The 24410-nt window shown below is 37.8% G+C and overlaps 1 long non-coding RNA gene across 2 annotated transcripts; it reads left to right on the top strand.

Moving 5' to 3' along the window:
- Window positions 1-8987: 8987 nt before the first annotated feature.
- LOC140847916 (uncharacterized) lies at window positions 8988-24010 on the top strand. Of its 2 annotated transcripts, none has more exons than XR_012128192.1 (4): window positions 8988-9214; window positions 20300-20406; window positions 21647-21784; window positions 23815-24010. It is a non-coding gene; the product is annotated as an uncharacterized lncRNA (long non-coding RNA). The 2 variants fall into 2 exon arrangements; XR_012128193.1 differs by having other exon boundaries at window positions 8990-9214; window positions 21647-21774.
- Window positions 24011-24410: the final 400 nt, after the last annotated feature.

Genomic DNA, 24410 nt, shown 5'->3' with positions numbered 1-24410 from the left:
CACCACTGAAATAAATCATGATTGGCAAACAGGATTTCACCGGACACTTCTACTAAGGTGACCTACTAAACATGAGGGGATCTCCTCTTCTCTTCTAAAGTCCTTCATGAATATACCCTACACTTGCATTTCCTTTATAGAAATGAAGTGTGTTACTTGAAATGTATTACTGGTGTGTGTGTGTATGTGTAAAGAGAATTATATATAAATAGAGAAATATCTATGTATATGAATGATTCTGTCCTAAAAGGTTCATTGAAAATTAGTGTAATCTTAAAGAAGAATGTGTGATTACATATTTAGAAAAGTGATATTGTTTAATTTTCAAATGTTTATGGATCTTCCCTATTTCTTTCTGTTTTTCATTTCTAATTTAATATTGACTTAGTCGAAGAATATATTTCACGTGATTCCAGATCTTTAAATTTCATTGAGGTTTATGTTATGGTTTATCTTGGAATATATCACATGTGTGTTTATAAAGAATATGGATATACTCTGTTATTTTGGGGTGGACAATGATTTTCAAGTCTCAGGTGTGTAAAACTGGTTGATAGTACTATTTAGAACTTCTTTATTTCTACAGACTTTTAATTGTCATATCTATTATTCTGATAGTAATATCTAAATCTCTGTCATTAAAAAAAATATTTTTCTTTTAGTTCTGTTATTTGCTCCATTATATATTAGGTTTCTTTTGTTAAGTGTATATACATTTATAACTTAAATATTCATAAGATATGGACATTTTTATCATCATGAGATGTCTGTTTTTTCTCTCTATAACATTTCTTGGCTTAAAGTCTATTTTCTCTAATGTTAATATTGCTGCTCCACCTCTCTTATGGTTCCTATATCCAGTCTGACAATATCTACATTTGATTAAATTCTTCCACACAATCACGTTTAAAATATATATTGATGTGCTTGGATGTACATCTGACATTTTGTTGCTTCTTTTGTAGGGGGTTCATGTCTTTTTATTCTGTTTCTTTTAATTGCCTTACTTATGCTAATCAAGTATTTTTAATGTAGTATTTTAACACCTATGTTGATTTTTTTTAACTGTACACTTTTATTTTTGTTTTTATTTTTTAGAATTTGCTCTTGGGATTGAATTAGGCATCTTTAAATTAACACAGTCCACTTTAACTTTATACTGACTTAATTTTGGTATTATTTAGAAACTTTCCCTCATTTTAATATAGATCCATTTCAACCTCCTTTCTTTCCGCTCTTTCTGTCAGATATACATTACATATATGTTATAAATTGAAAAATACAGCATTATATTTATTGTTTAAGTAGTCATTATTTCATAAGTTACTGAAAGAAGAAGGGTTTATAATTGCCAACATATTTACTATTTATGGTGCTTTTTAGTCTTTACTATGGAACCAGGTTTCTGTCTGATAGCATTTTTGTCCATATTGTAGGATTTCTTTGAATCTTTCATGGATGGAAGGTCTGTTGGTAGCCATGAATTCTCTCTCACTTCTTGCTTATCTGGGAAACGTTTTTTTGTTGTTGTTTTTTTTGTCCCCTCCCCTGCTCCCACCCCCTTCCTGGGAAAGTTTTTATTTTGTCTTTACTTTGAAGGATAGTTTTGTAGAAATGTTGTTTGACCTTTTTTACCTTTTTTGTTTGTATCTTTTAACACTTTGAATACGTCACTCCACAGTCATTTGACATCATTTCTGATATAAAGTTAGCTCCTAAGCATGCTGATGATTTTTAGTGAAAGTTTTGAGGCTTTTAATATTTTTTCTTATATTTGTCTTTCAGACGTTTGACTTATGATGTATCTGGGCATAAATCTCTTTGTGTTTATTCTATTTAAGATTGTTGAATTTCTTGAATAATAGGTTAATGTTTTCTTTGAATTTTTTTAAGTTTTCAGCCTTTATTTCCTAGAATAATGTCATCCCTTTCTCTTCTGTCCTTCTTGAACTTTCACCACTTATGTCACTACGCTAATCATTGTCACACAGGCCTCCATGTCCTTTTAATTTTCTTCAATAATAATTTTTTTGATAAATTCTATTCATCTATGAGTCTATTTCTTTCTTATTAATTCTGTTTTCAGTTCTTCTCAACTTTTCAAATTCCATCTGGTTCTTTCATTCTAATTTAAATTTCTCTATGGAGGTTACCTATTTGTTGAGATACTGCCATATTTTCCTTAAGAAAGAATTTTAACATATTATAATAGCTTCTTAATTTTTTGTTAACTAAATATATCACCAACTTTGTTCATTCAGAGTCAGTTTCAGTGGACTGCTCCCTGACTGGAATGGACCATATTTTCCTTTGTGTGTGTGTATGTGTGTGTCTGTGTCTTATAATTTTTGGTTGATAATTAGACACTTTAGATAATTCATTTTATCAGCTCTGGATTTTTTTTTTCTGACGGTTTATTTGTTTTATTTTTTTCCAGTATGCCTGGCTGCAGAATCTGTCTGCCCTATGCTGAGCAGTCACTGATATCTTTGTTCAGTTATTTCCTTAATTCTTATTTTTATTTTTTGCCTCACTTCTAAGGGATAACTTCTATATCTTTGTATCTTAATGGCTAGCGAATGATTTGGGAAGAGATTGTGTGAAGACATCTCAAACCCATAGGCTTCCACTATACCCTGATTATTCTGTTTAGGTTGGAAAATGGAGTCGAAATTCAGCCTCCTCTCAAGTGCCCTAGGCTTTTCTTCCACTTCATTTTGGTGGGTCTTCCTTGTCCACAGTTTCTCAGTTAGCCAGGGATGTATGGAGAGCCTATTTAACTATCTCCTTTCCAGGGTCAATCTGTTAAATCTGTCAATTTGATGATTTCCTCAACAGATATCACGATGTCATACTGGCAAACTATGACATCCACCCATTTGTATTTTACCAAGTTTGCTAGTTTAGCTGTCAATGCCAGAAGTTATGCTACCAGCCCCAGTTGATTCTAAGCTTCTGGTATCAAAGATACTGGGTTTAATTTCCAGGCCTACGTGACTAAGGTAATTATTTTCACTGATCACTGAGGATGGAGTTGGAGGATGGAAGCACTGAGGCAGCAATCCCACAGATGCCCAAAATTCTAGCAGGCTTTGAAGAATACCATTTTTCAGTTTTTTATCTGTCTTCAATCTCTAGAGACCTGAAATGGTTGTTTTTGACAACCGTTTCCAGTTTTAGACTTGTTTGATCTAATTATCACTTGTTAACCTTTTCAAAAATCAGTAGTATTAAATGTTTTTTTGTATCATGCACAATTTTGGTAGATGTTATGGTGAAAAACAAAACTTGAAATTTGAGGTATTAAAGCTAAATAAACTATTCACAAAAACATAAGGCTGATTTTGAGAACCTAAAAGGCATGTAGTATATGTACGCTATACCTGGGCCTGAAGAGGCATGAGAAGGACACTTTATATGCATAAGGATGCCTGACAAAGACGTGCTTTGGCAGCCGGTCTTGGTGAACCCTTAGCAGCCTCTGCCAGGACAGGGCTGGGAAATATACACAATCACCTGGTATACTTTCTGCCCTCTTTTCTTTTATTAGTTTCTCTCACAGAACAAAGCAAGAGGGCAAGAGAGTATGTTCATGGAGTAAGTCAGCCTTCCAGTCACAGAACATACTGCAGAAGGATGGAAATTAGGACTTATCAGGGAAACTGTAGATATACAGCATACTTTTTAAGCAGCTTCCTATCTGACTGGTTTCCATCTAGCATGATAATCAACTTTTTGGAAAATTTATTAGAAGAAAGGCATAAAATAAATGACTATGGTATTCCATTTTACACCATACTAAATGTATTTCTTTTACTTTTGGGCTACCTTTAAATTTCTAAAGCACAAATGAAAACATAATGGGCATTGTAGAAAGTTTACAATGGAAATAAACGCTTAATATTGTATTTTGAAATCATCACATAGAGCTTTGTGCCTTTTAGTAGTTTTAGTAGAATCGGAAAGACAGAGGGATTAATTTAAACTTTGTATTATATGCATGTTTCAATTCTCTATTATGCAGATTCTTTATTACTGAGCTCTAATGAGAACACTATGGTGCTCTCACTAATAACACTCCAATAAACATCATGGCTCATACAAATTGTTCAGTGTTTCAGATATGAATTTAAATGTATTTTAGAAATGTGTTTTTATTTTCACATATGAATATTATCAGTTCTTTTGATAGTAATAGTAAAACTGGGTCCCAAAAAGGATGTTGCAGTCTTACAATTCAGGAGGGTCTCTCTCTGCCTTCATCTCGCGACCAGTATAAGACACATGGCTCACAGTGGGCATTTCCTTGGGCGGTTGACATTGACTAAACTCCCATTTATCTTTTTCTTTTCATGGGCCCTGGATTTAACCCTTTCCTACTTGAACTGTAGTGACTCACACTCATCAGCCTCCCTTCTAGGTATGTCTGTAGAAATGTAGTATGGTTGTATTAGTTTTCTATTGCTGCCATAGGAAATTGATGCAAAGTTAGCTGCTTAAATATACAGATATATTATCTCACATTTCTGGAGGTGAGCAGTCTCACATGGTCTCATTGACTAAAGCTCAGGAAGAGAATTTGTTTCCTTCTCCAACTTTTCCAAGGTGTAGGCGGAGGACAGTTCCTGCAGTCAAAGATCCGAGATCCTCTGCTCCTTGCTAGCTGTCCAGATTGCTGTATTACTTGTCTGGCTTCCTACATATTCAAAACTCGGAATGGTGGCTTGAGGCCCCTCTCATGCTTTGAATCTCTGTTCTTTCTTGTGCTACATTATTCTGATGGGCTCTTCAGCCTCCATTTGCCACTGTGAAGGATGTATGTGATTAGATTGAGGCCACCTAGATAATCCAGGATAATGTGTGCTCTGAGGCATGAATAATTGTTTTCCTGATTTCTCTCTCTGCTAGTTCATTTTTAGTGTATAGGAATGTCACAGATTTCTTTCTATTAATTTTATATCCTGCAACTTTGCTCAATTCCAATATTAGGTCTAGTTTTGTGGGGAGGAGGCTTTCACCATCCTGAAGTTTCACGCTGCTCTTGCCCCCATACACAGCTTTTCCGTATGGACTAGTCTACCTTCTGCCAATTTCCCAACTCAGCCACACACACACACACACACACACACACCGCCCCCCAATGCTCCTCTCAAGCATCAGCCGAAATGAGCCTTGTCTGGGCCCAGCACATACACTCTCCACACCCTTGGTCTCTGAGTGCCCTGCCCTGTGATGTCATCTGGGCGGGGCACTTGTGTTGCCTGGAGTTATTGTGTGCTAACTGCTGACAGGGGTCTGGGCTGTTGTGGCCCCTAGGTTGGCTTATACAGCACTAGTGCTGTGGAGTGGACGGCAACAGGGGAGCTGAGGTCTCCTGAAGCCCGTGGCTTTGTTATGATGGAGAGGATATTTGGATCCCAGGGCCTGAAGTGTTGGCCATCTTTGCGCTCCTTCAGAAACCATTCCACTAACACAGAGGTTGACTGCTGGGAAGTCAACTTTCAGGCCCAGTACCATATCCGAAGCAAAGATGTCAGAAAGATCCACATGGCTGCCAGTAAGGGCAAAGTAGCCAGAGTGCAGCAGATTCTGTTTATGGGGAAAAATGGCTTGAATGACACGGACAAGAAGAATAGGTAAGAGGGGCCGGGAGGCCAGAGGCGGTCTGGGAGGAGGTGGGTGGACCTGGGAAAGCGCTCACCTTCCAGGCTCACCTGGGGAGCCGTGCCTCCTGGCACCAAGGCCCCACAGGACCTGGGTCCCGGAAGCCTGACAAAGGGTACCTGGTGCCCATGCCCACAGTATGAGAAGAAGAGACAAAAACAAGTGATTTCAGACTAACTCATAATTATTACAGAGCACTTATGGACAGTTTGGCAGACATTTAACTAAACATCACTAATAGGAAAACGGAGTATAGATAGCATTTTATTTTTAATGATGAAGTAAAAGCAGAAACTAACAAAGTATCTGAAGGAGATGGAATTGGGAAGAAATGGGAGCTCAAGAAAGATTCACTATGGTCAACTAAAGAACTCTCTAACAATGATGAACTTCTGGATGATGCTCAGATGCTTCCAAGGAAGGTGTTACTGAGTTTACATCACTGGTGGTCAATAACTCTACCTCCAGAAATGCATCTGGTGGAAGTGATGATTATGGTCAACTAAAGAACTTCAAGAAATTCAGAAAGGTCACATTTCCTGGAGCAGGAAAACTTCCACACATCATTGGAGGATCAGATCTAATAGCCCATCATACTCGGAAGAATAGTGAATTAGAAGAGTGGTTAAAGCAGGAAATGGAGGTGCAAAATCAACATGCAAAAGAAGAATCCCTTGCTGATGATCTCTTTAGATATAATCCTGATGTAAAAAGGAGAAGATAACTGAGGATTTTATAAAGAAGCCATGGAAAGACATTCCTATCAAGCATTTACTTCAGGTTTCTTTGATACATGCACATAGTATATAGAGAGTTTTAAGTTACAAATATTATGGCCTAAATTGTTAAATAAAACACACAAAACTCCAAAAAAAATACTTAATTCTCCAACAGCAAACAAATTCTTCTCAGGATTCTTTCCTTCTTAAAAACTTCATGTTTCCCATGTGAACAAGATGAAAATTTTTAAGTTGAAGTGTTAGGATCTAATCTCAACTGAAGCTTTTCCTACTCTTTCAAACAAAAGCACTTCTGATCATACAAAATTGTAAAAGATAATGTTTGCCTGCCTTCTAGAATGTTTATAATAGTATTCAGTCCTAAGTTGATCATCGCACATATCTAATTTTCTTACAACCTGTAAATGTAAATATTGAGTAAAACCAGCTATCCTTATCACTGAATCCTGAATTTCCTTTGGCTTAAAGTTTCATGAAAATCAAAATACTTATTTTTTTAAAATTTCTGCTTCTGTTTTGATATTTCAGAAGAACCACTATTTCATAATGCTTTTTTTATTAGTTTTATTTTGGTATCATTAATCTACAATTACATGAAGGACATTATGTTTACTAGGCTCCCCGCTTCACCAAGTTCCCCCAACATACCCATTCACAGTCACTGTCCGTCGACATATTATGATGCTGTAAAATCACTACTTGTATTCTCTGTGCTGCACAGCCCTCCTCACGCTCCCCCACCCCCACACTATACGTGTTAATAGTAATGCCCCCTTTCTTTTTTCCCGCCCTTATCCCTCCCTTCCCACCCGTCCTCCCCAGTCCCTTTCCCTTTGGTAACTGTTAGTCCATTCTTGGGTTCTGTGCTTCTGCTGCTGTTTTGTTCCTTCAGTTTTCTTTTGTTCTTAGACTCCACATATGAGTGAAATCATTTGCTACTTGTCTTTCTCTGCCTGGCTTATTTCACTCAGCATAATATCCTCTAGCTCCATTCATGTTGTTGTAAATGGTAGGATCTGTTTTTTTCTTATAGCTGAGTAATATTCCATTGTGTGTATGTACCACATCTTCTTTATCCATTCATCTACTGATGGACATTGAGGTTGCTTCCATATCTTGGCTATTGTAAATAGTGCAGCGATGAACATAGGGGTGTATCTGTCTTTTTCAAACTGGGGTGCTGCATTCTTAGGGTAAATACCTAAAAGTAGAATTCCTGGGTCAAATGGTATGTCTATTTTGAGCATTTTGAGGAACCTCCATAGTGCTTTCCACAATGGTTGAACTAATTTACATTCCTACCAGTAGTGTAGGAGGGTTTCCCTTTCTCCACAACCTCGCCAACATTTGTTGTTGTTTGTCTTTTGGATGGTAGCCATCCTTACTGGTGTGAGATGATATCTCATTGTGGTTTTAATTTGCATTTCTCTGATGACAAGCGACGTGGAGCATCTTTTCATGTGTCTGTTGGCCATCTGAATTTCTTCTTTAGAGAACTGTCTATTCAGCTCCTCTGCCCATTTTTTAATCACATTATTTGCTTTTTGTTTGTTGAGGTGTGTGAGCTCTTTATATATTTTGGATGTCAACCCTTTATCAGATCTGTCATTTATGAATATCATAATGCTTTTAAGAACTAAAATTTATTTAAATCCAAGTATGTGAACTGCAGTAGATCTGTTGTGTATACCATTATTTCATTTAATGTAATTCAGTGGATTGTCTGATGCTGTACTATTTTATGCACCAATAAGAAACGTTTTAAATGCTGCCAATTAGTTATCAGGCGTTATGAATTATACTGCATTCCAATGTGAGATGTTAAAATGTGAGGGAATGAGAATCTTAAAATGATTCAAACACAGTGCTCTAATTAAAACATTTTTGTAAAGTAGGCACAATTATATCATTTTACTAAATTGGATTCCCTTTATAAAGGAGTAGTAATAGTAATAATTATAACAATAGTGTAATAATTGCTGACCTGCTGTTTGTGCTAGGAACTGTTCTAAAGCATTTAGCATAGATTCTTATTTAAATATAACAGTAGTATCCCATGAGATAACTTACTTTTATCCCCATTATGTTGATGAGGAAATTGAGGCACCAAAAGGCCAACTGATCACTAAGGTGTAAGATTCAAACCTAAGATGAGCTGAATCCCCAGGTCATGCTATTTCTATCAAGTAGTCTGCACTTTCATTAATGTGGTGAGTAATAAGGCTGATAAATATTGTACCTTCTCCAGAAAAAGTAGACTTGTTTTGAAGACTTAGCTCTTTAATGTTCACAATTACATGAATAATTGTATGTTTTGAGAAGAGTGCATTGTTCCTAACAAGTCCACTCACTTTCCTAGGACTGCTCTGCATTTGGCCTGTGCCAACGGCCATGCAGAAGTGGTAACTGTTCTGCTACAGAGAAAATGTGAGCTTAACCTCCGTGACAACCTAGGGAGGACACCCCTGATCAAGGTATGTAGGAGCTGTCGATGCCAGCCTGAGATGGATTTGATGTAATAGCTGAGAAGATAAATCAATTTCTCTCATTTAAGTATAACTCACTGGTGAAACCTGTAGAGTGTCTACTTTGAAATCCTAGAATTTATACTGTGTTTCTTTGTGTAATACCTACAGGCCGTGCAATGCCAGCAAGAGAAATGCGCACATATTCTTTTAAACCATGGTGCCGATCCCAATGTAAGTGACATCTATGGCAACACAGCTTTACACTATGCAGCTTGTGGTGAGTGTGTAACAACAGTGGCACAGCTCCTTTCGCACAACGCAGACATTGAGGCAAACAATGAGGTATGCACCCACCACCTTTATCTACAAAAATTTGAATAACATGTTTCTAATTTCTTTAGTAGCCATTGATGTATAAAATTCTTTTACATATACATCCGTATGTAGACACATACATATACTGCATACTCGACATCGGGCCCTGTCACCATGGAAACACCTCCAAAGCCAAGTCAGGGAGGGCTAGAGAAAGGATGCCCATACAGAGGGCAGAACAGTCTCCTGGCCCTGCTTTCCCCGAGGAGGAGGACCTTCCCTTGACTGCCTGGGAGGGGGTGGTAGGCTCAGAGCCCACAAAGGACTGAAGGCTGAGGGGCTGTGAGGTGATGGTGGAGGCTGACTGCTCTGCAGAGCCTTAGGAAATGGGTGCTGCTGGGGATGGGTGGAAGGAGAGGTGGAGAACTGGTACCAGGCCAGAGGAGCTGGGTGAGTGCATGTGGGATGTGGAAGCGGCACACCACAGGACCTGGGCACTCTGGGACCCCAGGGCTCTGAAGATCCAGTGAGGGGTTTGGGTCACATCTTGACATCAGCAGGGCAATTCCCTTGTACTGGCAGCTGCTCTGCCAGCCATGTACCACCTTAGGGTTTTCATATCACAAAGTAGCTCCTGCTCAGCCTCATGCAGCTCCTCACCAGCTTATAGCTGCATGTAGGGAACAGGTGATGGTGAAGCTGATCTGCCTGCTGTTTCTTCTGGACGTACGTTACCTCCCATGCGGCAGCCCCAACAGGTTAATATAGTTAGGATCAATTTTACATATTTGGAAAATCAAGCATTTCCTGACTGAAAATATTTTAAAATAACTAAGATTTCACTCAAAATAATGGCTCTTCTAAGAAAGCATTAGAGTACAGCTTTGTTACATGCGTTCATGGCAGATGTTTGTGAAAACACTGAATTTGCTGAAGTACAGCTTTTCTTTCAAATATTTTTTCCGCACCCAAGTTTTTTTCTAATTGGTGTCAAGCAACACAGGAAAGCCAAGTTTGCTTTGGAAATAGGCTTTATCTAAAAAGAAAACAAAAGAAATGCATTTTATCATCTGAAATTGTGGCTACTCTTGACGAGTTTCTATTTTATTAAAAAAACTGACTTACGTAAAAGCGATTCCTCTTTCACTGGCTAAAGTTTCAGAGGCAAAAAGGAAAGGGAAAAGGAGAGAGAGTGCAATCAGAAATATGGAGGCCAATTTGGAATTTGGGCACATGAAGGGAAAGAACAAGACGAGGTGTTTTGTGTTTGCTTTGTCCTTCTTGCTTTTCTCTGTTTAGGCAAGATGTCTTCAGCCTTGAGGGAAAATAATTGTTTGTTTGGGAAAGAGGATGAATGGGTTGTAAACTTGCTTAGAGATCAACATTAGGAGGACTCTGAGGAACCAGACTGGCAGGGAGCAGTTGGTGATGAGGTGGGAAACGAGGGAAGATGATGTAATGAACTGATATATCCCGTTCTCTCAGAAACAGCCACGTAGACGGGAGCTAAACTCTGCCTTCAGATCTAGAACATCTTGATGGGAAGGGAGGAGTTTATGAATAACGAAATCAAGTTACATTTTGGGTTTCCTTACAAGTCCCTGTTCTGCCCCCACCGAGAAAAATTGAATGCAGTTTTGCTAAGTGACTCATCTCTTGTGCTTTCCTTTCTTTGATAAAATCCTCTAGTGATAGCAGGAATTGACCACATATGTGAGAGATGAGAATGACGTGATTGTCCAGTGCACCAGTGCTCAGCTAGGGTTGTGCTGGTTAATCGAATTGCCTGGGAAACTTTAAAAAACCAAGTCCAGTAAGGCCTGGATATGTATGTATATTTGGAAATATTTCCTTGAGGTACTGATACAGCTCTTGCTTAACAACTACTGAATGGATAAGTGTAATATATAAATTTGCAGATCTCACAAACTTAAGAAATCCCTAGAAGAGTTGGAGTTTGATAGGTTACTACTTCCTTCAGCTCTCTCCTTTCTGACAATTTTAGCCTGACTTCCATCTGGCCCTACCTCTGTGACTGAGAAGTTTAAAAAGAATATTACTGGCGATATCTGTTGGCCTAAACAAAACATGTTTTTCCTTCCAGCCATCAGTTATTCCTAGCACTCAAAGAGTCTTTAGTAATTTGCTTCTGGATAGTCTTAATAAGTAGAGGCTGACCCTTGAAGGATTTTGCATCTTTTGGTATCATTAAAGCCATTAGGCCAACAAATTGGTTATCACAAGCAGGGTTCTCCGATGGCAATAGTAGTAAATCATGGACCTTCTTTTTAGCTGAAGCCGTGTGATAGAGTGTCTCAGTATGTCTGTTAAATTCATAGATCCCTGGCATAATTAGAATTGCAATTTTAAATATCGAAATCCATGTAGTTAGTGACAAAAGAGGTGGGAATTTTTTTAATAGTTTAGGTCCAGCAGTCCTAAGAACTAGTTATCCATTTGATTAACAATCTGGGAGAATTAAATAAAAATAGATTGTAGCTTTCATAAGCATTGGAAAAATTCTTCGAGGTGGTATTATGAATCATTTTTGGTTTTTATCAAATGTACAGCACGATGGTTCTATAGTACCCCTCCTCCTCCCTCCAACATCCCTGCCTAGTTTGCTCCCCCTTCGTAACCACTAGACGCTTCTCAGTGTCTGTGAGTCTAATGCTGTTTTGTTCTTTTTCTTTTTCTTCTTTTTATATTCCACAAATAAGTGAAATCATATGGTATTTGTCTTTCTGCACCTGGCTTATCTCCCTGATCATAATACCCTCAAGATGCATTCATGTTGTTGCAAGTGGCAGGATTTCCTTTTCAGAGCAAAATAATATTCCATTGTATATGTACCACATCTTTATCCAGTCATCTACTGATGGATGCTTAGGTTGCTTCCACATTTTGGCTATTGTAAACGGTGTGACAATAAACATAGGGGTGCATATATGTTTTTGAAGCAGGGATTTTGTTTTCTTCAGGCAAATTTCCAGGAGTGGAATTCCTGGGTCAAACGGTATTTCTATTTTTAGTCTTTTGAGGAACCTCCATACTGCTTTCCACAGTGGTTGTACCAATTTGCAGTCCCACCAACAGTGTAGGAGTGATCCTATTTCTGGGTATTATGAATCTTAATAGCATGTTGGGGCCCAGTGTTTTGGTAAACCATATGATACTAAAAAAAGGGGAGATTTTTGCATACACCGATTTGTTTTATACACAACCACTGGGAAATGTGAAAAATGTAAAACAAGTGAACTATAGACTAACTGTGGCCCCTGAATACATTTAATTTGCCCCAATAAATTGAGTCAATATTTAAAATGAAGGGGACTCATGTAGAAATCTGGGCTTCAGGCTTCTCTTAAAGGATCATATCTGCAACGTGGAATCATGCCTACTCTGAGGTGTGGTGCTGTGCAGAGGGCTTCCCCTTTTTCTGTTCCCCTGTCCCCACCTGGGGTCTTTACTTCCTTGAGTCACCTACTTTGCCCTCTATAAACACTGGAGGTTACAATTTGACGTTAGACTATTTTATAGTATTTTTTGATAAATATTCAAGATTTTTGAGATGGTTTGTATTAATTTACAATGTAGAGTTTACGTCATATATTAATCTCAGGAATAGGCTTGACTTAAATTAGAATTTATAAGAGGTTTATATTTACTTATTCCCTTTTTATTTGCTTATTTTTATTTATTCATTCATTTATTTATTGATACATCATTAACATACACCTACATGAACAATATTGTGGTTACTAGATTCCCCCCATTATCAAGTCCCCACCACATACCCCATTAAGGTCACTTTCCACTAGTGTAGTAAGATGTTATAGAATCACTACTTATCTGTGTTAAACTGCCTTTCCCGTGTCTCCCCCCACCACACACATTATGTATGCTAATCATAATGCCCCTTTTTCCGCTTATCCCTCCCTTCCCACCCGTCCTCCTCACTCCGTTTCCCTTTGGTAACTGTGACTCCATTCGTGGGTTCTGTGAGTCTGCTGCTGTTTTGTTCCTTAACTTTTTGCTTTGATCTTACACTCCACAGATGAGTGAAATCATCTGACACTTGTCTTTCTCTGCCTGGCTTATTTCACTGAGCATAATACCCTCTAGCTCCATCCACGTTGTTGCAAATGGTAGGATTTGTTTTCTTCTTATGGCTGAATAGTGTTCCATTGTGTATATGTACCACATCTTCTTTATCCATTCATCTACTGAGGGATCCTTAGATTGCTTCCATTTTTTGGCTATTGTAAATAGTGCTGCCAAAAACATAGGGGTGCACCTATGTCTTTTTCAAACTGGGTTCCTGCATCCTTAGGGTAAATTCCCAGGAGTGGAATTCCTGGGTCAAATGGTATTTCTATTTTTAGTTTTCTGAGGAACCTCCATACTACTTTCCACAATGGTTGAACCAATTTACATTCCCATCAGCAGTGTAGGAGGGTTTCCTTTCCTCCACAACCTCACCATCATTTGTTGTTGTTTTGTCCTTTCAATGTTGGCCATCCTAACTGGTGTGAGGTGATATCTCACTGAGGTTTTAATTTGCATGTCTCTGATTTGTGTGATGTGGAGCATCTTTTCACATGCCAGTTGGGCATCTGAATTTCTTCTTTAGAGAAGTGTCTGTTCAGATCCTGTGCCCACATTTTAATTGGGTTATTTGCTTTTTGTTTGTTGAGGTGCCTGAGCTCTTTCTGTATTTTGGAGGTCAACCCATTATTGGATCTGTCATTTATGAATATATTCTCCCATACTGCAGGATGCCTTTTTGTTAATCTGATGGTGTCCTTTGCTGTACAGAAGCTTTTTAGTTTGATATAGTCCCACTTGTTCATTTTTGCTTTTGTTTCCCTTGCCTGCGGAGATATGTTTATGAAGAAGTTGCTTATGTCTAAGAGTTTTATGGTTTCATGACTTCCATTCAGGTCTTTGATCCATTTCAAATTTACTTTTGTGTATGGAGCTACACAATAATCCTGTTTCATTCTCTTACATTTAGCTGTCCAGTTTTTCTAACATCAGCTGTTGAAGAGGCTGTCATTTCCCCATTGTATATCAATGGCTCCTCTATCATACATTAATTGACCACATATGCGTGGGTTAATATCTGGACTCTCTATTCTGTTCCACTGGTCTATGGCTCTGTTCTTGTGCCAGTACCAAATTGTCTTGATTACTGTGGTTTGAGGTAGAGCTTGAGGTTGGGAAGCGCGGTCCCCCTGCTTTATTCTTCCTTCTCAGGATTGCTTTGGCTATTCGGGTTCTTTTGTGGTTCCATATCAATTTTAGAACTCTTCCAGTTCATTGAAGAATGCTGTCGGTATTTTGTTAGGGATTGTGTTAAATCTGTAGATTCAATTAGGCACGATGGCGATTTTAACAATATTAATTCTTCCTCTCCAAGAGCATGGGGTGATTTTCCATTTATAGGTATCCTCTTTAATTTCCCTTAGGAGATTCTTGTAGTTTTCAGAGTATAGGTCTTTCACTTCCTTGGTTAGGTTTATTCCTAGGTATTTTATTCTTTTTGCTGCTTTTGTGAATGGAATTGTTTTCCTTATTTCTCTTTCTGCTAGTTCATCATTACCGTATAGGAATGCAACAGATTTCTCTGTATTCATTTTGTATCCTGCAACTTTGCTGAATTCAGATATTAGTTCTAGTAGTTTTGGAATGGAGTCCTTAGGGTTCTTTACATACAGTATCATGTCATCTGCAAACAGTGACAGTTTGAATTCTTCTTTACCAATCTGGATGCATTTTCTTTCTTTGTGTTGTGTGATTGCTGTGGCTAGGACCTCCAGTACTATGATGAATAAAAGCATGGAGAGTGGGAATCCTTGTCTTGTTCCCAATCTTAGAGGAAAAGCTTTCAGCTTCTTGCTGTTAAGTATGATGTTGGCTGTGGTTTTGTCAGATATGGCCTTTATTATATTGAGGAACTCACCCTCCTATACCGATTTTCTTGAAAGTTTTTATCATGAATGGATGTTGAATACTGTTAAATCCTTTTTCAGCATCTACGGAAAGATCGTATGGTTTTGGTCCCTCTTTTTGTTAATTTGGTGGATGCTGATGATGGATTTTCTAATGTAGTACTGTCCTTGCATTCCTGAGATGAATCCCGCTTGATCATGGTGTATGATCCTCTTGATGTATCTTTGAATTCACTTTCCTAATATCTTGCTATGTATTTTTGCATCTGTGTTCATCAGGGATATTGGTCTGTAGTTTTCTCTTTTTTTTTTTTTTGTGGTGTCTTTGCCTTGTTTTGGTATTAGAGTGATGCTGGCTTCATAGAATGAGTTAGGAAGTATTCCCTCCTCTTCTATTTTTTGGAAAACTTTAAGGAGAAAATGGGTATTATGTCTTCTCTAAATGTCTGATAAAATTCAGCAATGAATCCCTCTGGTATGGGGCTTTTGTTCTGGGGTAGTATTTTGATCACCAATTCAATTTCATTGCTGGCAATTGATTTGTTTAGATTTTCTGTTTCTTCCTGGGTCAGTCTTGGCAGGTTGTATTTTTTTAGAAAGTTGTCCATTTCTTCTAGGTTATCCAGTTTGTTAGCATACAGATTTTCATAGCATTCTCTGATAATTCTTTGTATTTCTGTGGGGTCTGTAGTGATTTTTCCTTCCTCATTTCTGATTCTGTTTATTTGTGTAGATTCTCTTTTTTTCTTAATAAGTGTTGCTAGGGGTTTATCAGCTTTGTTTACTTTTCAATGAACCAGCTAGTGGTTTCATTAATTTTTTTCTATTGTTTTATTCTCCTCAGTTTTATTTATTTCTTCTCTGATCTTTATTATGTCCCTCCTGTTACTGATTTTGGGACTCATTTGTTCTTTGAACAGTTTCAATAATTGTGAATTTAGACAATTCATCTTGGATTGTTCTACCTTCTTTAAATAGGCCTGAATTGCTATATACTTCCCTTTTAGAACTGTTTTCACTGCATCCCACAGAAGTAGTTGCGTTGTGGTGGTGTTTTCATTTGTCTCCATATATTGCTTGATCTCTGCTTTACTTTAGTCATTGATCCATTGATTGATTAGGAGCATGTTGTTAATCCTCCATGTATTTGTGAGCCTTTTAGTTTTCTTTGTACAGTTTGTATCTAGTTTTATACCCTTATGATATGAAAAGTTGGTTGGCACAATTTCTATCTTTTCTAATTTACTGAGTCTCTTTTTGTGGCCTAGTATGTGGTCTATTCTGGAAAATGTTCCATGTGCACTTGAAAACAATGTGTGTCCTGCTGCTTTTGGGTGTAGAGTAGTGTAGATGTCCATTAGGTCCATCTATTCTAATGTTTTGTTCATGCCTCTGTGTCCTTACTTACTTTCTGTCTGATTGATCTGTCCTTCAGAGTGAGTGGAGTGTTGAAGTCTCCTAGAATGAATGCATTGCATTCTATTTTCCCTTTTAATTCAGTTAGTATTTCTTTCACATATGTAGGTGCTTCTGTGTTCAGAGCATAGATATTTATAATGGTTATATATTCTTGTTGGATTGATCCCTTTATCATTATGTAATGTCCTTCTTTTTCTCTTGTGACTTTCTTTAAAGTCTATTTTGTCTGATACTAGTACTACAACACCTGATTTTTTCTCCCTATTAGTTGCATGAACTACCTTTTTCCATCCCTTCACATTTAGTCTGTGCATGTCTTTGATTTTGAAGTGAGTCTCTTGTAGGCAGCATATAGATGGGTCTTGTTTTTTGTCCGTTCAGTGACTATGTCTTTTGATTCGTGCTTTCAGACCATTTACTTTAAGGGTGATTATCAATAGGTATGTACTTATTGCCATTGCAGGGTTTAGATCTGTGTTTACCAAATGTTCAAGGGTAACTTTCTTACTATCTAAGACTCTAACTTAACTCACTTAGTATGCTATTACAAATACAATCTAAAGGTTCTTTTTTTTCTTTTTCCCTCCTTTTCTTCCTCCTCCATTCCTTATATATTATATATCAGATTCTGTACTTTTTGTCTATCCCTTTTTATTACCTCTGGTGACAGCTATTAAACCTTAGGAGCACTTCCATCTGTAGCAGTCCCTCCAAAATACACTGTAGAGATGGTTTCTGGGAGCTAAATTCTCTCTGCTTTTCCTTATCTGGTTATTCTTTGATCCCTCCTTCAAATTGAAAAGATAATCTTGCTGGATAAAGTTTTCTTGGTTTGAGGCCCTTCTTCTTCATTGCATTAAATATATCATTCCACTCATTTCTGGCATGTAAGGTTTCTGCTGAGAAATCTGATGAAAGCCTGATGGGTTTTCCTTTGTATATTATCTTATTTCTGTCTCTGGCTTCTTTTACTAGTCTGTCCTTATCCTTGATCTTTGCCATTTTAATTATTATATGTTTTGGTGTTTTTGTCCTTGGGTCCCTGTGTTGGGAGATCTGTGCACCTCCATGGCCTGAGAGAATATCTCCTTCCCCAGATTGGGGAAGTTTTCAGCAATTACTTCCTAAAAGACACCTTCTATCTTTTTCTTCTGGTACCTCTATAATCAAACATTGTTCCATTTGTGTTGGTCACACAGTTCTCTCAGTATTCTTCCAGTCTTTGTGCCTCAGCTTCTTTGTATTTCTCTTCCATATCCCTAATTTCTATTTCATTTATTGTCTCCACTGTATCTAATCTGCTTTTAATACCCTCCATTGTGTTCTTCAACTATTTGATCTCTGTCCTAAATTCATTCCTGAGATCTTGAATATTTTTCTATACCTCCATGAGTATGTCAATGATTTTTATTTTGAAATATCTTTCAGGAAGATTCATGAGGTCGATTTCATTTCAATCTTTCTCAAGTGTATTCATCATTTTGCTTTCAACCAAGTTCCTTTGACAGTTCATAGTTTGTCTGTGGTGCCCTGTAGTGCCCAGAAGCTCTACTCTCTGGAGCTGTTTAGCGCCTGGAGCAATGTCGGGGGTCGCAGCAGAGCTGTGTTGGTGCCTTGGTGGAGGAAAGAGCTGTTTCCTGCTTCCGGGCTGCTATGCCTGTCTCCACTGCCCAAACCAGTGGGCCAAACACACAGGTGTAAGCCTCTATGCTGTGTGTTTGTAGCTGCCGTAGGCGGAGCTTCCCTCTGGCTGGCCTGATGGCAGGGCAAGTTTTGCTGGTTTGTGATCCCGAGCCAGCTGCACGCTAGCCAGGCAGGAGTAAGACACAGCAGGCTGTGTATCATAGTGGTGGTGGGGGCCTTGGAGCTGTGTATGTAGCCAGGGGGATGGAGTGCCTAAAGATAGTTTAAGCTCCCAACCTGCTGGGAAGAGTGCACCCAGACAATTTTGGCTACCTGTCCATTCTCCTGAGCAGTAAGCTCTGCACAATCCTTGTCCCTTTAGCAGCCCTCTCACTTTTAGGAAGTCTCTCAGACTGCCCACCCACATCAGCCAGATATGAATCCCTGTTTTCCACAAGCAGCTGGAATTTCCATCTCTGCAGGTATTCAGCCTGTCTTAGCTTTCCAACCGCACTAAATCAGAGCAGCGTGCAATGTAGGTTCGTGCTCCCAGAGCAGATATCCAGGGCTAGGTGTTCAGGAGTCCCAGGCGTCCACTCACCCCCTGCTCTGTTTCTTCCTCTTCTGCTGGGCTGGGGTAGGGGAAAGGGTTGGGTCCCACCAGGTCAGGTATGTTACCATATTCTGTGAGGTCTGCTCTTTGCTCCATGTGTATGCAGTCTGGTGCAGCCTTCTTTCCTGTTGCTCTTTCAGGATTAGTTGTATTAATTATATTTTCATATTATGTGTCATTTTAGGAGTTCTCTGTCTCACCTCTTATGCTGCCATCTTTTCTATAAGTGGTTTTTTAAATGACTTTTTTTTACATGTATTATTGGTAATCCTATCCCCACTGGAATGTCTATAAACCTAATGAGGTTGATCATGGTTACAGTCATTTAGGTTATCTGTTTAGTGTAGACAATATTATATCTTTTCCCTCAGCATTGTTCCTTAAAAATGCAAGTGATTTAGTTAACTTCCATTATGCTACAAATAATCCATGTAGATCAGTATTAGAAGTTTTATTGATAAGCCATTATATTTTTATTTGATTCATATTTTGCATGGAATACAATTTTAAGTGGCAATTAAAATGGAATCCTAAATAAAAAGATTTTTTAGTGGGCCCAGGGTTATCATTACAATTGGGATTAAAATTTCATATTGAGCTTACTAACAGCAAAGGTAAAACAAAACTATCTTCTTATAGGACAAAACCCATGGACCATTTGGTTATAAGCAATCCTTTCATTCGAAGCGTGTCGTTTTTAATTCAGAGTCCATTTTCTAGTGACCCATTCGAAGCAGTAGTGCCTGACATTGACATCTTGGAACCTGACACCATTGATAGAAGAATCAAGCAATTTTGTACACATGGGAAAAACCCTCATTTTTACTGGAAAGCTGTCAGAACTATCCCTGAAACACTTAATTCCTCAAATGTTAATGTTTGCAACAAAGAAGTATTGGGCAGATAGGGAGTAAGCAAAGTTAAACAGATTTCCTTAGTACTAGACATATAAAGCACAGCTTTAAAATATTTCTCAAATACAGAACATGGAATTCTCACTGTGGCATAGTCATTAACTTTTGGTAAAGTACATATTCTTTGGAATAATTGTTGTAAGAAACAGTACCCTAGAGAGACTCACTTCGGTTAACTCAGTAAAAATAGTTAAAGCACTTCCTACTACATCTTAAAGCTTGGAGATACAGAGAGATTAAGAAATAGCCCCTGTCCTCAAGAAACTCTTGGTTTAGAGGGGAAGCAGTAAGGCAAGTACAGCACACCATGGTCAATACTGTGAAGGGAAGCAAAGACTTCCTGGAAGACTTCAGTATTTGCAGTGAGTTGTGGAGAATGCCTTTGCAGGTAGTCTGTCGAAGAGGTGTAGAGGAAGGGCATTGCCAGAGAAGGAGCAGCAGGTGAAAACTGAGGGCTGAGAAGGAAGGGGCCACTTTTTATTTTCCTTCTATATTATATGTTTAAGGGCAGAGGATCTTTCATAACTTTTTTATTCAGTTTAGAAATATATGATTTTCTAAATTGTAAATTGTTTTTGCTGATTTACAGGAAGGCTTCACACCACTTTTGCTTGCTATAAGGCAAAGAAAGTGTGAAATGACAAAGTATTTGTTAACTAAAGGAGCAAATGTACATGCTGTTGATAAGAAAAAAAGGTACAGTATTTTCTTAAACCTTGTATTTCTCTAGCGTCGTGATAAACACATCAGAAGATTAAGTGTAGGATTAATTGATAATTACGTAGTGGAAAATATCAACACATCATTAGTAGAAAAGCAATGATTCTGACTAGGCAACAGTCTGTACAGCAGGGTTCTTTTACAATATTAGCTGATGACATTTGCAATCTGACTTTTTTGCTCATGATTTTTAGATTAGCTAAAGGGTGGGTTTCATATTGGTTTTTATAAAATACAGGCTTTTTAAGGACACAATTTTGGACTTCTTAATGCTTTTATAGTATTTTTTTTACCTCTACTTTACATACATTTTTTCCTAAAAGATGCTTCTTGAGCTTAAAAAGGAATTGATTTTTGTCTTTTGGAAGTGTCTTTGCTTTAAGTTGCTTTCTTTAAAGAATAATGATGTTACTAGGTTATTCCTAAGTGACTGTTAATGACTATTACCAGATACTATGGGCTCATGAGTTTTTATCCTTTTTCACTTCTAATATATTTTGATGTTTTTATTTTTCATTGGTATGGTAGAAGGAAGAAAGATAGCTTTAGTTGAACAAACTTTCCATTTACTGAAGACAAGTCATAGGTGGGTGATAAAGAGAAAGGAGGTGGGCTTTAGGTTCTCACAAGACTGGGTGTGATACCTCACTTTCCTGCTTGTTAGGCGTGTGACCTTGGGAACATTACTTATCAGCACCAATATGTTTGATATAAAATAGGATTATAATATATCCTTCAAGAATGGTTGTGTATAAGATTATAGATACATCATTTAGTTTAGTGCCTAGCACATACTTAGCATCTTAACTGCAACTATGAGTACTACCATTATTACTAATATTGTTATAAGCCTGCAAATAGCTTTAATGTATCAGACTTCAGTCTTTTTCAAGTATAATATACTGGACTAAGGAAGAAATGGGGGATTCTTCATTTAAATCTTCACCGATTTCAGAAAAGTGACCTCACTATAGTTTCTTGTCCACCAGAGGACTTGAAAGTAGCAACTTCTACTACATAATAGCCAAGTGGGACAAAAGGCTTCCTTTTTGTCCATTCCTTTTAGTCTTGGAGGTAATTTACAAAGATGAACCCTTGACCATGAGAATGGTCAGTTCTACACAGACAGGCAAGATTTTAACTTGGTAAAGTGTATCAAGTTAGCTATTTAAGTAACAAAGTTCCTAAGGGTGAAGTTATTTCTCTGTCATTTTAGAACAACACTCATGCTTGCTATAGATAATGGATCAACAGTTATAGCCAGGCTGCTTCTTCAGCAAGATATTGATGTCTTTTCGGAAGATACCCTTGGATGGACTGCAGAAAATTATGCTTATAAGAGAGGTTTGAATACGTAAGTATTTACATTAAAATGCTAGCTACCACTGAACTAATGTTTAAAATAACTGTTACTCAATATGTAACAGGTGATTTCGTAGTTTGGTTCAGTCAGTTTTGGACTGGCACTACACATAGGGCACATCATCAGCCAGAAACCCTGCAAAAAGCTAGACTGGTAGCAATGGTGCCCAGTTCTTTATCACAGGACTTTTTTTAAGATATAACATTATCCATTTAATTCTATGTATATCAGCTATGCATGAGGCACAAATAATGTCACATCTCCGAATTTTCTACTGTTACCTGGACATGTTCACAATAGCAGAAAATCCTGCTTTTTTCCCTGGGTACTACCCCTATACTCTCCCCCCTGAATTTTCCAAGAACCCAAGGGTTTCCCTAAGACCAAAGAGACAGTGCTCTTTCATAAGTCCCTTGGAGGGGGCGGGAAAGGACACTCTATGTTCTGTTTGTTTCCACTGCTTGTACTGCTGCAGCATTGCTACTGAAATGGCCCTACAGGCAGTGCTGATTGACCTTTGCTCCCAGGATGTCCTTGCCTTTCTAGATTCCTGTCTTCATGGTGATCCACACTAGACTGGAAAAGCCACACCTTTTCTCAGTTCACATACATATGCTTGTATGTTCAGCCACTATTTCAGAGCATGAGCTCCCTGTTCTGGCAGCTGGGCCTGCTAGCTTCAGCAACACACTTTTCTGCACACCCTCAAAAGCCTTATGGAGAGCCTGCACCCTAGCCTGAGACCCTCACAATGACTCACCCTTTGAGGATATTGTCTGTCCTGTTTGCCGATATTAGGTGGGACCATTAGCTGCAGATATTAGCAGAGAGGTTCAGATAAGGCTGCAGGAAGAGATTAGACTTGCCTTCTCGTAGGATGTTCTGTACCCACAGGGTAGCAGGTTTCTTAGGTCATGGAACACCCCATATTGCCCTGACCTAAATAGTGGGACCAGTTTGCCTGAGATTCCATAATTAAGGTTCACCCCTTAAGTGGTCTGTTTTCCATAATGATGAAAATTTCCAAAGTGCCTTGAGTGGAGTTCAGGTTTCAAAATACTTTCAGATTCTGCCTCACAAGAAAGCCAGCCACTCAACAGGAATCTCTGAATCTCAAGTAGGTTACTTGGCATTAGGAGAGCTAAGCCCCATCCATGTCCACATGTACAAGAGTAGGGGTAAGTCTTTCAAGTCAACTGGAGATGACATGGAGATGAAACATCATTCAGATAAAGACCTGCTAGTTCAAAGTTTGAGTAGATGGAGAGGAAAAAGTAGCAGTCGGCGCCAGGTTTTGACTTCTATTGGTTTGTGCCGTCGGTGTGATTAGCTACAGTGATAGGGGACAATGCTGTCATCCAACTTAATGAGGTAGTATATTTATAAGTTACTTATCACCTAAATTACCAAAAAGAAAGAACAGTTAACCGAAAATAATTACGTCTTCTGAACACGGCAGCTAACTTGTTAGAACATGTGAAAACCCACTGGGTTTTATTTGGTATTCCAAAATAGTTTCAAGTTGAAGAGCAAATCATTCCATTCCTTGAGTGTTCCTGTGAGCATTTTGGGGGTATAGTAGCTTATGAAACCCTTGCAACAACTTTGTAAAATGAGGCGGCAAGATCCCTACTTTCTAGAGCAAGATCCCTAATTTCTAGAGCAAGACTTTGAATTGAAGAGAAGCAGCTTGTCCAATAACAAAAAGCTGTTGGTTATAGAGCTAGGCCTTCTGAGTTCAAGACACATCCATCCATTATGGCACGCTAAGTCTGACTCATTTACTGAGCTATAGTGCCCTCAGTTCATGACTGGTCCACCTTACTATCTTACCGCTTGTCATATTTAATTATTTGCTTGATAAAAAGTTTGTAACACTTAGAAATTTGGAGTATATGGGCTAATTAAGGCTTTGTATTAGCTGTTATTATCCAAAATATTCTTAGGAATGTTATTTGATAAATGTTTTTCAAATCAGTACTAAAGTAGTAATATTATTTGTAACCTTTCTTTACACATAGCATTTGCCAACTAATTGATATGTACAAAGTGGACAAGGGAATTAAAAATTCTTCTCAAAATAATCGAAACTCTTCTCCAGGTAAGAGTTGAGATACTGAATTGCCCTTGGTGGTCTACCATAGATAAAGTAAGAATAAGGGAGTTTTGATAATGAAAGACCAATGAAGAAAAACGGTGTATAAGTTACATGTATATTTGTTCTTTCTTAATTTCTTTCTTAATAGTTCAATATTCAGAATTATTCTTAAAGCTAATGTAAGTAACTTAAAATTTGAGATGGTGTTTATTTCAATAGTCTGAAAAGGAATTCATTTAGTCATGACCCCTAAAATCCCATATATCTTTGTGTACATAAAAGATTTTTAAGTTAAATGTTGTATCTTTCCTCTGTAATCACATTATAACAAATTGAACTTGTCATAATAAAGTAGAAAATAAGGTAAAATATGATAAATAAAAATAGAATATTTTATAACAGTGAATTACATTTAGTACATGAATGTTTCTTATTACATACTGATTTATCTCACTAATAATAATAACTGTCTTTAAAACTGGGAACACAGCAATACCTTCCTGGAAGAACCATACATAA

This window comes from Manis javanica, chromosome 2 (assembly GCF_040802235.1).
Source record: "Manis javanica isolate MJ-LG chromosome 2, MJ_LKY, whole genome shotgun sequence".
NCBI lineage: Eukaryota > Metazoa > Chordata > Mammalia > Pholidota > Manidae > Manis > Manis javanica.
The sequence above is the reverse complement of the archived record's forward strand: the minus strand, read 5'-3'. Positions and strand labels throughout refer to the sequence as shown.